The sequence below is a fragment of the Lepisma saccharinum genome, chromosome 14 (assembly GCF_977018435.1).
Source record: "Lepisma saccharinum chromosome 14, izLepSacc3.1, whole genome shotgun sequence".
Taxonomy (NCBI): Eukaryota; Metazoa; Arthropoda; class Insecta; order Zygentoma; family Lepismatidae; genus Lepisma; species Lepisma saccharinum.
In genome coordinates, this window is record NC_139242.1 from 34,364,699 (window position 1) to 34,379,412 (window position 14,714).

The following is a 14,714-nucleotide window of genomic DNA, read 5'->3' on the forward strand; positions in this document are numbered from 1 at the left end:
AGTAAATACTGCTGCATGATGTTTCATTTATAAAACATATATAATACGAGGGTTAAGTCATAAGTCATGGCAACTATTTTTTTACCCACGAACAGGGGACAACACGAAAAATCTAAGTTATAACACCATTAAGCCTTGTTTCCATGATATGAAAAATTAAATATGCTGACCAAGGCAGTAATTTATTTTATTAAAAACATAAACTAAACGTAACGTTTCAACCTTCTAGCAAGGTCTTCTTCAGACTCTGTACTCTTGTACATTTGTACTTGATACAGAGTCTGAAGAAGACCTTGCTGGAAGGTTGAAACGTTACGTTTAGTTTATGTTTTTAATAAAATAAATTACTGCCTTGGTCAGCATATTTAATTTTTCGAAAAATCTAAGATATACGTTTGAAAGTGTATGGAATGATCCTTCGAATGAAGCCACCAGATGCAGTCTGGATGCAGAAGACTCTCGTAGGGAAGATGCAGAACACAGGACATTGGACAACAGTGCTTTATTATGGCATGGACAACAAGTATACAAGACTACACTGTTTAACAATCTTCAAAGTATTCACGCAGGTTATTCATTGTTCGATAGGGCATGGCATGCACACCCAGTGCTTCCCGTAACTCTGTATGGCATTCCCGTGCATTTCTGCCACGGAGAACTGCAATTTTAACGTACGAACGTTGCTTCTGCTTCATGGCCTCCATTTTCGAACGCTGTCACTCACCGACTGAACTTGGGTGCGTGTTTATTACTCCACCATTGTTCTCATACACCATCTGGTGGCTTCTTTCGGAAGTACATTCCATACACTTTCAAACGTATATCTTAGATTTTTAGTGTTGTCCCCTGTTCGCGAGAAAAAAAATAGTTGCCATGACTATGACTTAACCCACGTAAATAATATATATATATATATATATATATATATATATACACATACTACATATAGGCTAATAGTAATCAATATTGCAGTTTCTTACGAAGTTACACTTAAGCAATTTACATTCTACTTACGTAAAATTCAAGTAACGTAAAGGTTTGCGGAACACATTACTAACGAAACTCGGGGGTTACTGTATAAGGAATACCGGGGGAATGGGGACAGAACAGCAGATGGGGGTCGGTGTAGCAGTAGCTACAACAATTCTAATGACAGTCAATTTATTGCTTCTGAAACCTTTGGAGCAACTCTTTATTACGAGGGGCCATGGTCCCTCCCTCCTAGCGTTGCCCGAAAAGGGTTCCAAAATGAAAAATGAGATATTCTAATTGCGGCAAAATATAATAACTAGAGCCCAGAAGTTTGGCAAAATGCCTCTTTTTATCTACTGCATATATTGATAAAATTTTTCCGGATATACGTTTCTCATGTTGTTTCGAATGTTTTAGAACCCTTTTCATTTTGCCTATTTTGCCTATTTGGGACCACACTGCCTATTTTTAATTATAATGCCTTTTTTTTACTTTTTAAATTAAATTTGACCATTTTTTTAAAAAAAATGTTTATATAAATTATTTTTCTCCCAAAAAACGTTGTTGGCATTTATTTTTCTTTCGTTTATTATGTGAATAATTTTCGCCTTATTTAAGTAATATTGAACTCATGCATGTTTCAACATTGCTGAAGGAGAAAAGTGTGAGAAAAATGTATTTCATGCTCAGTTAGGATATTGCCTTTCGGTTAACATTTCCTTGTGCATGATTGACTGCTGAAGTGGACAGGTTGATTTCAAACACAAAGAAGATATTTCTGAAATCTCCCTCTCGAACCCGAAAATTTCAGGAAGTTGCATCTGAGCTTAGTTTACCTCCGCAACCAGTCTTGACTAGATGGGGAACCTGGATATCAGCAGCTATATATTATGCTAACAACCTTGAAAAAATCAGTGAGGTGATAGATGCTCTTCCAGAAAATGAAGCGGCTTCAATTCGTGAAGTGAAAAAACTCCTGTGCTATTCAAGTTTATTTTTGCACATTATGGTGCATTCCCAGAGACAATTACAATTACAGAACTTAAAAAAACACCTTGTAGCATCCATGAAAATGTACGAGGAATCTATGCAGCAGATGATGGAAGTGCCAGGAGAAAAGGGGTCAGCTGTTGCGGAAAAGTGCAAGCGGGTAGTGAGTGCAAATGAGGACTTGAAACAATTGAAAACAATTTGTGATATTCTAAAAGGTGAAAATGCTGTTACCGAAATGCGTCCAGCTACATTAGCTTGTTTTATGTATGCTCCAATAACTTCTGTCGAAGTAGAAATATCATTTTCTATTATGAAAAACATTCTCTCTGACAGACTACTATCAATGAATGTTGAGTAATTAAAAAAACACCTTGTAGTTATGTGCAATCAAGACGGAGAAAATTGAAATGCTCTTCCCAATGTAGATTTTAACATGTTAAATTATAGATAAAAATAAGCGACTTCCAAATGTGCCTTTTTTCGGTTTATTTTGCCTTTTTTTCATTTTTAGTGCCTATTTTCCACATTATAAATGCCTTTTTGCCTGCCTATTTTAACGAAAATAAATGCCTGAACTTCCAGGCTCTAATAATAACTAACCATCTTACATAACTTGACCTAAACGTTATAGGTGAATTAGTATGTAGGCGCCGTAACAATGATGTTATATCATGGGACTCCACATATCATATAAAATGCATAGTTTTTAAATTTAATTGTTTGTTCCATTGCACCGTTAAAAGTGGATCTCGATTTTAGAAAATTATATTACGCAAATACAGAGTTATAGTTCGCTACGACGCGAATGGTCCTGGGTTCGAATCCTGACCTAGGCACGGGTGTTCTGTTCTTTTCGAGTGTCCCTTCATCAGTTTCATATCATAACTTAGTTATTTTCGCGATTAGCCAAAAGTGGAAGAAAAGCGAAGTAAAATAGGCCAAATTAAATAATGGGCCTCCCCGATGGCGCAGAGGTAACGTCTTCGCCTTTTAATCAAGGGGTCTCGGGTTAGGTACCCGGTAGAGGCACATTGCACAGTGGTTCGGATCCCAATATAAACTGTAGGTCCAGTTCCGATTAGCCTATCTGTGCATAAAGTGGGCTTAAAACAACACTTCAATCATTAAATCAATCAATCAAATCAAACAACCAACCTATTGAGATAGAAAATCCGAAGGTTTTGAATCAAGAAAATTCTGTGTGTGATTGGAAGAAACATTTTCAGATTGTATTGTTACAAACATCACTGCCAACATTGTTTTTCGTTTTCTTTTGCTTGGTTAAAGAAAGAAGCAAGACATATCGACCCTTTACGGTACAAGCATCGGTATTTGTCTTCCTTTTCCTGCTTGTGTTTTCCACATTGTTCTACCCGTAATTAAATCTTGGTACGAAACAGAGGATCAAGTTACGAATTCCCTGGGGTCTAATCCAATCAGTGATAGATTGAGGTTGAGAGAATTCAGGGGGGAGGGTGCAGAAACACGACCTATCGTTACTGTCCATACCTCATCCTGAGATATATTTCATTCAGTACGAGGGGCCTTCTCGATAGCGTAGTGGTAATGTCGTCGCCTTGTAATCAAGGTTCGATTCCCGCACATAGTGGTTCGGATCCCACTTTACACTGTAGTTCCAGTCCCGATTAACATATCTGTACATAAAGTGGACTCGAAATAAAAAAAAACTCATTTAAAGCGACCAAGAAAGTATGTTATTCTTCTTTGGTGAAAATACAAAAATTTTACAAAAGTATTTCTAGCACAATAGCATTGTAATAATGGTGCATGTGGTTCAAACGTAGCAAGACGAAATATTGCTTTACAACTGAGAATATTTTTATGTTTGGTAATGCAGCTGCTCTTAAATGCTACATCAAAAATTACTTCCCGATTTTGACCTTTGCGTATACTATTATTCGTCACTCAGTACCTTGCAGATCACATAATCATTTTACGTAAATACCCCTGATAAGTTACTCGGAGAAAGTGAATAATTGCGAGTGAAGCAAGCAATTTTCTGACTCCAGTGCTCTGCAAACTGACAATATTAATTTAAGAGGGAACAAAATATTTTCGCGAGGCTCCCTGTGATGACTGTTTCTTAACTTGTTCTTACTTTCTCTTTCGGCGTCTCCCTTCCCCGGCGTCAGGGGTGGTCGCCCACCTTGCCCCTTACGGCACATGCAAATGGTTATGCCACTTAGTATATGAGAGAGAACGAAAAGAGAAAGAAATCGATAGAAAGGAAGAAAGGGAGAGAAAGAAACAAAGGAGAAAGATGAGACAAGAGAAACGAGAAAGATAAATCGTCACATAGAGAGAAAAGGAAAAGGAGAAGGAAATATAGAGAGACAGAGATAAGAGATTGAAAAAATTATTAAAGGCACAGAGAGATTAGAAGGCGAGAGATATAGGAGATGTGTGTCTTTCCATTCGTCCGAATCAACAGAAATAAATTACTCCTATGTACCGTAGGAATTTCTATCAGAACACCATTAGTGAAAATTAGAGAAGTATACTCAGTATAAAAATATTAGTGAAATACAATATTTTAACCAATATTCCCCCAAAACAACGACATATTCTAACCTTGAACCTCACAGATTCCAACCCTTTGCTAGATTAGATTTTGTGTCATGATTAGAAGATATTCCGTCATTCTGTTAAATAATCTAATGAATAAATAGTTTACAAGATTAACAACACTTACCTAACTTGTACTGTATCGTCATTGATAGCTGATCTCGCTTTGGTTACTAAAACTCTGATTATGTTAATCAGGAAACAAAGGTTAATCTGAAAAGATAAGAAACAAAGAAATAGTTACGTTGTTACGCAAATGTAATTAATGACTGAATTAAGATTTTAACATTTAGAACTTTATTCGGAACTAACAGAGTGAAGTGAATAAGACATTTAAGGTGTCAGTAGTGGAACTAGTAATTGCATAATGTCCCATTTAACACTGCATGCTCATAAAGACCATTTAACCATATTCATATTTGTGCATCTACTTCAGAAAGTTAATACGAGCGGCAGAAAATAATGTCCTTTCCTACACTAACGCGGGATATGAAATTTGTAGTATGAGGCCCATTAACTAGTAGAAGTTCAATTGTTTACGTATATAAGGGCGTGACACCAGTGAGGAGGCAGAGAATGGTTACATTCACATGCGCCAAAATACCACACAAAAAAATCATATTTTTGGCTGCAAAGAGTATTTATTTATCTAGTTTTTATTGTATGCTAGAGGGGCGATGGTCCCCATCCCCTGGCGCTGTCATTGTCTTCAAGTCTTCAATCATTAATATTGTATTCTGTCAAGCATTATTAGTAACGAGATTAGTGACAGACTTAGTGTAACATTTTCTTATTATTAAAATTTTCGCTCTGTTCTGCGTATGCATGTTTAATGAATTTCCGTAGTGAAATGTCAATGAATGTTTATTTCTTCTCGTAGGTTTTCTGATGCTACTACAAAGATGGCAGTAGCCTTGCTGTTGCTGACGTGGTCTTGGTAAGTGTTACCAGTTTTATAGCACTCTGTATGGTGTCGTACGGCCGGCGTTATTCCTGGCCTCCAATAGCATATGAGCGCGGGAAGATTCCAATAACATGTTTGTCTGATTGGCTGTTTCGAGCGCCTGCTGTGATGCGTAGCAAAGGCAATACCGTAAGTTGCCAATCGTGCCGTCTACTTCCCCTCCTGACGCAACAGCCGACGGTAAAGGGGAGGTTTCAGGGCTGAAAGTACAAGAGCTCTGGCATTATCTTGCATTCTTTTAGCTTGATCTGCACGTTCACACTTCATTTGAGACGTGCAAGACTAAACATGTATTGGTTGCTTTGCACTTTTTTATATGGTCTTAGCTGCCTTGATTCTATGCACGTTTCCTACACACTGGCGACGATTATTGGGGGGCTTGGAGGGCAGTTGGGCCACTTCTTGCCCCCGCACTGTGACCTCTTAATACCAAGCCTTGTGTACCAAGAAAAAGTAAATTTATAAACTGTCCTTGCCCCCCCCTCCATATTTGGCACCAAATGTACTGTTCCTGTATATAGGAATACATTTGAATCCCATATTGCACATATGCACCATCTTCTAAGGATACGATCAATAATAGGGTTTCTATTGGAGAACCAGTGTAGAACCTCGCGATGCACCCCCTAAAAGATCAGAAAAAAAACCTGAACTAAAGTGGATAGTCATTAGTTTTCTCCTCTTGCTTTCCCCTTTGATCGTGCCAGAATGCCCCCCCTCGTTGCAAAATTATAACATTAAATATTACATCTCTCCTTTCGCTGAGTACGGTTTTCCTCTTCATGACGAGACAAACACTTGACACCGAATAAAGGTGACGACAACGTGTTTATGAACGCAGCACAATTTGGCAACGCATGGGCAGGATTGCATGGCAAGCTACTGATTGCATCGCCCACGCTCCCTCGGTTGAAAATTCGACAACAGCCTAAGAGGGTTCAAGTTTTTTATTTTCTTGGTCATGTTGTAGGTTTACTTACTCACAAATATGTGTTAAGTTCTGTTGCGAGACAACAATGAAATACAATACAATACTTTATGTAGACGCTACACTAAGCAAGACAATTATAAGCTACTAATGAAAGAAGCACTTTACTTTCGGGACATCAGGCGGGACTTCCTTGAAGCTGTTCCCCCTCAATAAACCCTGAGAACCACGGGGATTAGAAGCTAAGGGCTGAAGACTGAAACGAAAATTAAACATTTTCGATGTTTCCATCTCAGTGACTAAATTCTCTCTAGAAAATTTTGCGTATTTCAGGATCTAAATTCTCCTCTTTTTGGGCCCAATTTCTCCTATTTCAGGACTTAAATTTCCCTCTTTCGGTGACCAATATCTCCTATTTTTGGATCTAAATTATTCTGTTTTAGTGCCCAATTTTCCCTATCTTGTGACTAAATTCCCCTATTTTAGAGCCCAATTTGTCCTATTTCAAAATCTAAATTGTCCTCCTTTAGTGCCAAATTTATCCTATTTCAGGCCTTGAATTCCCCTCTTTTAGTGCCCAATCCCTCCTATTTCAGTATGTAATTTCCCTCTTGTGGTGCCACTCATTTTAGGATCTAATGTTCCTTTGTGTGCCTAATTTATCCTTTTTGGTGCCAGTTCCATTTTAAGTTTTCGTACAAATACCCCTTTATTAAAGATTTCAATTACCAAGACTTCGCCTCTTGAATATAACAAAGTAGTGCGTAACTTACCACGAGCGCTGTAATCATAGGGGCTGCTATGATCCAGATGAGGGAAAGATTTCCATAGTTCTGCCAACAGTGGTCGGGGTGATATGCCTCCATACACCACGCCCAGGCGGCGCTAAATATTAGCGGAAAAACTGAAACGAAATGAAATATATAATTACACATTACATACGCCATCTGTTGTACTAAGATTAAACTCCAATTTAAAAACAAAAAAACGCATTCCGTCTTTGTTAAGGCGGTGAAAAATTGTAAACTTTAAATGCAGTGAAACTTGTTGATTAGTTAACATTAATGAGATGTAGCATCTAATGGCAGTCTATTTATTCTAGACACACGCGTAATTCAAAATTCTGAACTCACTAGCACAATTTTTTGTCCTGTCCTTTAAAATATGGCAATTTGATTTAGTTTAACATGTCATTTCCAAATGTAATACAGTTTTTCTCTCTCCCGTTTCAAACTAAAGCGACATGCGACAAATGTCGATTGGAAACCAAACTTCAGAAATAAATGCAATCTTTCGTCTCGATGTGATACGACAAACTGCATTGTCTCTCGGACTGGTTTCTCAGTTTTGTATATCATGTCGCCTCGGTCTGTTGGTAACGCATGCGCAGTGAAAGCTTTTGTACTGACTGGATGGAGCCCGTGTCGCTTGTCGCTTCGGTCTGAAGGCTCCCTAAGAGAGATTACAGTGTGAGACGTTGTTGTTGATTGACTCGTTCATAAGCGATATAATATTCTTTGTCGCTTCGGTCTAAAAAATCCCTTAAACTCAACCATATCACATTATACAGGGTGTCATTTTAATGGCGCCCATGGACCATAGATTCGTATAGAGGACATCAAAACAAACAACTTTTCTCAGTAACATTTTTCTCATTGGTGCATCGTTTCGGCGCTACAGTCGTTCAAAAAAGCCCGTTTTGCCGCCTAAATGCTGACAACCACACACAACATTTGATTACATTTCTGACGTCATATCCCGTCGTGAAGCGATGCGTCGCAGGGTAGCCAGGAACACACATATTCTGTGAAAAATGACATAGCTACAATCAGCCACATTATGTACCGTAAAACAAAATAAGAAAACACGTTCTGTAACCTAACAGGAAGTAAACAAACGATGCGAAAAATGGTAGAAAGAAAATAGAATTCAAGTGGAAGTGGTCATATCGAATTTTGTCTCAGCTTACATGTCAAATATTTGCAAATCTAGTTACCAAGTTGGAATCTACAATTTAGTCTATCCACTTCGTCCTTCTGATACTAGTTGTCTGTGACACACTGAACAGATGACAAAATAGAAATGGCAGAACTCAAAATTCCAAAGGTAAGCAACACATAATATAATGTATATTCAGGGCATTATGAGTCAGGTGTCAAAAATGATTGAAAATATAGGGATATAAGTAGTAGTAAAACAAGCTCTCCGACGACTGTGTTTATCTATGCACCAGATACACATGTAATAGTTTGCAATTGTGAACAGGGCAGTATATTCGCTACTGATTCATCATTACATTGTTACTGTGGTTGTACGTGTTTTAGCCGTAATGTAACAACGTGAATCTCGGATACTTCCGTTATCAGCACAAAAGTACCACAAGACATCTGGACACAAACCTGTAGATATCAACCTTCCAACGAGATAAGCAAATATAATTGACATGTAGCTGGGCGTAAACAGCCACATGCAAGCTGTAAGTCCAATAAAATTTATTATTATTGATATTTGACATGTAGGCTGAGACAAAATCCAATATTGACACTTCATTTTGAATACATATCTTTACCATTTCTCATATCGTTGGTTCACTTTCCCCTTCCCCTGAGATGACTGTTGATCTTCTGGTTGGTAGGCTATGATGTTCGGTCTACTGGACGCGTTTCTCGCTTCGTTTTAAAACTAATAACGTGGTTGGTAGTTTGTAATTTTTCACAAAATTTGTGTGTTCCTTGCAACCCTGCCGTGTGCTGTGTCGCCGTAGGAAAACACGTCACAGATACGATCAAATGTTGTGTGTGGTTGCCAGCATTCAGGCGACAAAACGGGCTTTTTTGAACGACTGTACCGCTGAAACGACGCACCAACGAGAAAAATGTTACTGAGAAAAGTTGTTTGTTTTGATGTCCTCTATACGAATCTGTGGTCCGTGGGCGCCATTAAAATGACAACATGTATACTAATCATTCATAATATTATTCACACGAAGCACCCCGATAGGCAAACTTCAGTAGGAACTTTAAACAATAAACGAAATTTTCATAAGTTAATTTTACTGTACAAAATCCTCCAAATAAAAGACCCACAATATATCTATAATCGATTGCAACATCTTTTTGACTTTCACAGCCGCAACACCAGATCGCGCGAATGGTCTCCGCTCTCCATTCCACTCCACAAATCCAAGTTTTACACATATTCTTTCACTGTTACCTCAGGAGGCATTTTGAACAAATTGCCACCTGGAATTCATGTCTCTTCCTCAATGTGACGTTAAAAATACTGTTAAAATTGCATCTATTAAATAATGATAATTAAACATTTGACTTCCCAAACTAAGTAACAGGTGCAGAGAGTGATAGAAGAAAGTAAGCACAAAAAAAAATGATTATATGTATCTAATACTTAAGACGAATCGTTAATGTATATCGTTTTGGACTATGTTTAAGCGTCCTATATTTGCTTGTACGTGCATGTGTGTGCATGTGTAAGGGCGAGAATGTGTGTGTGTCTCCGTGTATAGGTTAGATTCCTATTCTTATATGTGATTGTTTCTTCCTATTTTTTATTCCTTTGAGATTTTTATATTGTAACTTCCACATTCAATTTTTTTGTAAATATGGTCAAGTGGAAGAAAAGGCTCCACAGGCTTAACTTCGCTATGTAAAACAAGACGAAATAAATAAACTTCAGCCATGGCCGTAGAGTTTGGCAACACACATAACGCATTACAGGTAAGTAAGTACAGGGTGTCCCACGAAAGGCCCAACTGGGAAATAAGAGTGGCGTTACTTTGTAACCGAAACCTGTACATACATAAGTCATACACCAAATGTTAGCCCTGTCTAAGTAGATATTTTTAAACATAGAAACAACAAACGGCGTGCAGTGTTGTTCATGCAGTGTTGCCAAATGTAAGTAAAAGTGTAAATTTATTTTTCCACAAAGCATGGAAAATTGCATGTCAAACATTCGTACGGAAATTTGGACGTCAATTTCCACCTTGGATAGGTGGACTATTTCGTCATCTATAGTTCAGAGAAGAAAACCGATCGTTTTTGCGTATAGCCAATCCTGAAATGCCTCGTAAAGGCGTACCGGTTCAAATGGGTGTTTTTAAAAAAATATGAGGTACAGTGGCAATACTGTTGATGTTTAAGGCAACAAAAGGTGTGTTTAGTGATGGTCTATGACATGGAAATACTGGAAACAGGAAAAAAAGAAAATGAAATGAAAATTATGGTGAAAAAAGTGTTACTTACCTACTCCTGGCAACCATGCAATGCGATAAGAGCGCCCACCGAACGAAAACAAAAGAATCAGTTAGTTGTGTACTCAGAACTGTTTGAGCCGTGCATTTCTCATTGTTCGTAGGGGAAGATTAGAATTGTTCTGTGAAATGAAGTACTCTTTGGCAGAGAGGGTGTTAATTGTGGAACATTATTTTTGTTCAAAATGTACGCTAGTGTAAAAACTGTGTTCCGCGAGAAATATCCGAATAACAGTGTTCCAGAAAATTCGACGATATATCGACTTGTTTCCAGATTTCGTGAAACAGGATCAGTTAATGACAAACCCTACCACAGACAACCACCAGTTTTGACACAAGGTGTGCTGCAGGATGTGGAGCAGAGAATATCACAATCTCCCAGGAAATCTGTTCGTAAACTTGCTGCACAGACAGGTGTATCAAAAACAACAACTCACCGAGCGTTAAAACAATTGCACCTACGTGCATATAAGGTACAGGCTGTGCAAGAACTGAAGGAAGCAGACAAAGGTGCACGTGTAAGATACTGCCAGTGGTTTAGAAATTTTATTAGAGACAATGGTGTGAATATTTTGGATAAGGTTTTTTTTCACGGATGAAGCATGGTTCCACTTAAATGGATATGTCATTTCCAGTTTTCCAGTATTTTCATGTCATAGACCATCACTAAACACACCTTTTGTTGCCTTAAACATCAACAGTGTTGCCACCCATTTGGACCGGTACGCCTTTACGAGGCATTCAGGATTGGCTATACGCAAAAACGATCGGTTTTCTTCTCTGAACTATAGATGACGAAATAGTCCACCTACCCAAGGTGGAAATTGACGTCTAAATTTCCGTACGAATGTTTGACATGCAATTTTCCATGCTTTGTGGAAAAATAAATTTACACTTTCACTTACATTTGGCAACACTGCATGAACAACACTGCACCCCGTTTGTTGTTTCTATGTTTAAAAATATGTACTTGGACAGGGCTAACATTTGGTGTATGACTTATGTATGTACAGGTTTCGGTTACAAAGTAACGCCACTCTTAATTCCCAGTTGCGCCGTTCGTGGGACACCCTGCATTTCAGGATAGGTGATTGTACCTTTCAGTTATGAGGCCTTTTGCAATCTAAATTTAAAGAATTCACACGAATTAAACCTTAATTAGGCGACATTCAACAGACAATAGTATGTGAATTAGTATTGATAAAGACTTATCTACTCGAATAATACCACTGTCTCTGGCTTTACAGACGAATAACGCTCTAAAATAAACTAACCTGCCATGTTTTAAAGTTTATGCGACTTTAATCTCCTCACAGTCATCAAAAATTTTATCGGACGAATGTTTCAATCGTATCTTTTTATCTCCGATTATATTCACTGGAACTTTTTCATCTTACCAGACGCATCCGCTACGTGCAACTACCTATCATTGTTTTCATTGTAGTAGGCGACACAGACCTAACTTTTTAAACAGACCTCGTATATTACTTTCGACACACCGTAATGAAAATATTTCGTCTTTCGATTTTGGTGCATGGGAACAAAATAACCGACCGTGCCTTTGTGAAAATTTTCTCTGTCGAAGTTTGACTGAATTAAAAGCAGTACTTTCCTTCTTGAGTTTGAATACAAATAGGGAATTAGCTTCACAGACTGGCTACGAAAGTTCTAAGTTTTAAACGGTTTTTTTTTCAGGGTGGATGAAGAAGTTAGTATTGTAATTAGCCGAGAGATGACAGTTTTATTATCTTTCGGAGTGTTGCCAGGGAGGAACGGGGAGGGAGGTACCGTAACGTTCTCAAATATTAACATCAAAAAGGCCTTATTAAGCACGGAGATTTTTTAGACGGACAGAGATTCATATTCTTCAATTAAAGACCCGCGTTGAACTTTTAACGAGAGGCTGCGAAAGTTGCATGTGACAAGTTGTCGACGAACCAAGCCACTTTGAATTTTCTCTAATCTCGAACTTCTTTTAATTCAAAGGTGCTGAAAAAGGATGATGCTACTCGTACTTTGCACTTTAGACAACAGTTCTACCGAGAGAGGGAGAGACAGGGGACAAGTTTGAGCAACCAAAAAAAAACGAATAAACGAATCGAATTGGCTTATAACGTTGAATTGAAGCTCTTCATTTGACAAATTAAATTATAATTGAGAAAATGAAATGATATCGTTTCACGTTTAAAGGAAATCAAAGAATTTGATCAGAATCACCAAATGGTAAAATTGACAATTTTCGACTGAATGAAATTAATGGTGAGAAGATAAATGATATTGTGATCTGAGATTAATAATTTTTTGACTAAATGAGTCGAATAAAATTATACCATTAGCATAAAACACAAAATACCTTGATCATACCAGCATAGTATACGGTGTCATTGCCTCTATTAGTTATTTATCGATCTCGTCTAAAGTCTGGCACCATAGGACAATTCCGTCATTAACAATTCAAATTAAAGACATCCAATCAAATAATTAGAACTATTTAGACTAATAATACAGACTCTGGGACGAGACAGCGCGTGAACAACTTTGAGCAACTCTTATAACACAGGTTAGTCCTCGTTATGCAATTTAAATATAATTGTCTACATGCTAAAGATATGTGCGTAAACAAGCGAGACGTTACGAAACGTCACGCGCTATCTCGGCCCAGAGCCAAAACAAACGCACTGTAAGCGGCCCCGGCGCCCACCCAGCGTCGAATAACATGGGTACCTGGGGGGTAAAGACGGTCAGAGGCGTGATGCTGATCACATCACACCCACTCACGACCGGATCAAGAAAGTGTGGGACGTTACCCCCACACCCCCATGGCGTGGTGCTATGCACAGGGGAGCACTTTTACTTTTTTTTACTGTATTTCATTCAATTAAAGTCATAATATTTTTAATTAAAAATATTATTCTGAATAATAATCAAATTAATCTACGTACTAGTGTAGATAGCGAGAAAATGTAAGGAGGGAAAGATTGTTGAAAATATATAGTTTTAAATCTAATGTGTTTATACTTTCAATGTAGAATGCACCGTTGAGGCTGTACACCGGTTCAAGGCGCCCCCCCCCCCACACACACACAGAAAATCGAACACAGGTTGAAAATCACAAGACTACAGGTAGTTTAACCTTCGGTAACATGGTAGGTGTAAAGTGAATCATATTGGAAAGAGACTACTTTGCACAAATGCAAGTCTGAATCCGCCACCCAGACGTTATCAAATGAAAGCTGTAAAGAACTCGGGGAAACGAAAGTGGTTAATGAAAAGCGCCCCCCTTCCCCACCCCATCAACATTGTTGTTCTTGTGCGAGTTTTAAAACCAAGGTTAGAAAATGATAATTACGAAAAATTTAATTGTGTATCCCCCTAAATCGAAGCTTTACAATTCAAGCCGCATCCGAAAAAATTCCTGCTTACCCTGGTGCCTATAACTAACACTGACCTTTCATTTGACAGTCAAGGAATGATTCGTTCAATTTAGAAACAGAATATTCTTCCAATCACATTTAACTCCATGCATCATTAGGATCAATGATTTATTTTAAATGTGCGCATAAAAAATGTAATTTCAGTAACAGTTATCTTCTGGACAGGGTGATGACTTTTGACAAACGTTTGAGTTCTTTGAACTTTTGTAGTGTAAGGTAATAAGAGTTGAGAGCCAGGGATGTAGGCCTATGTTTAATGATATGCAAGTCCGTTATAAAACCATTTTTAAAAATTATTTATGTGATTATATTTATACCTTAAAATCTTCCTGTGAGCGGACTATATACACGCACTTTGTTATTCGTTTTTGATGCTGGCTTTTCAGTGGCGTGATCTGGATGAGCCAGGGGCAAAGCTTATATTAACATTTTATAATGAACGTAAATACCTTTTATAATAATCACGTCTCTATGATGATTAGTTTAGCAGTTATGACGAAAAACTAAACTAATGCATAAATTTCAACATGGCCGACCTTTTTTCAAAATGGCTGAAAACTCGTAACT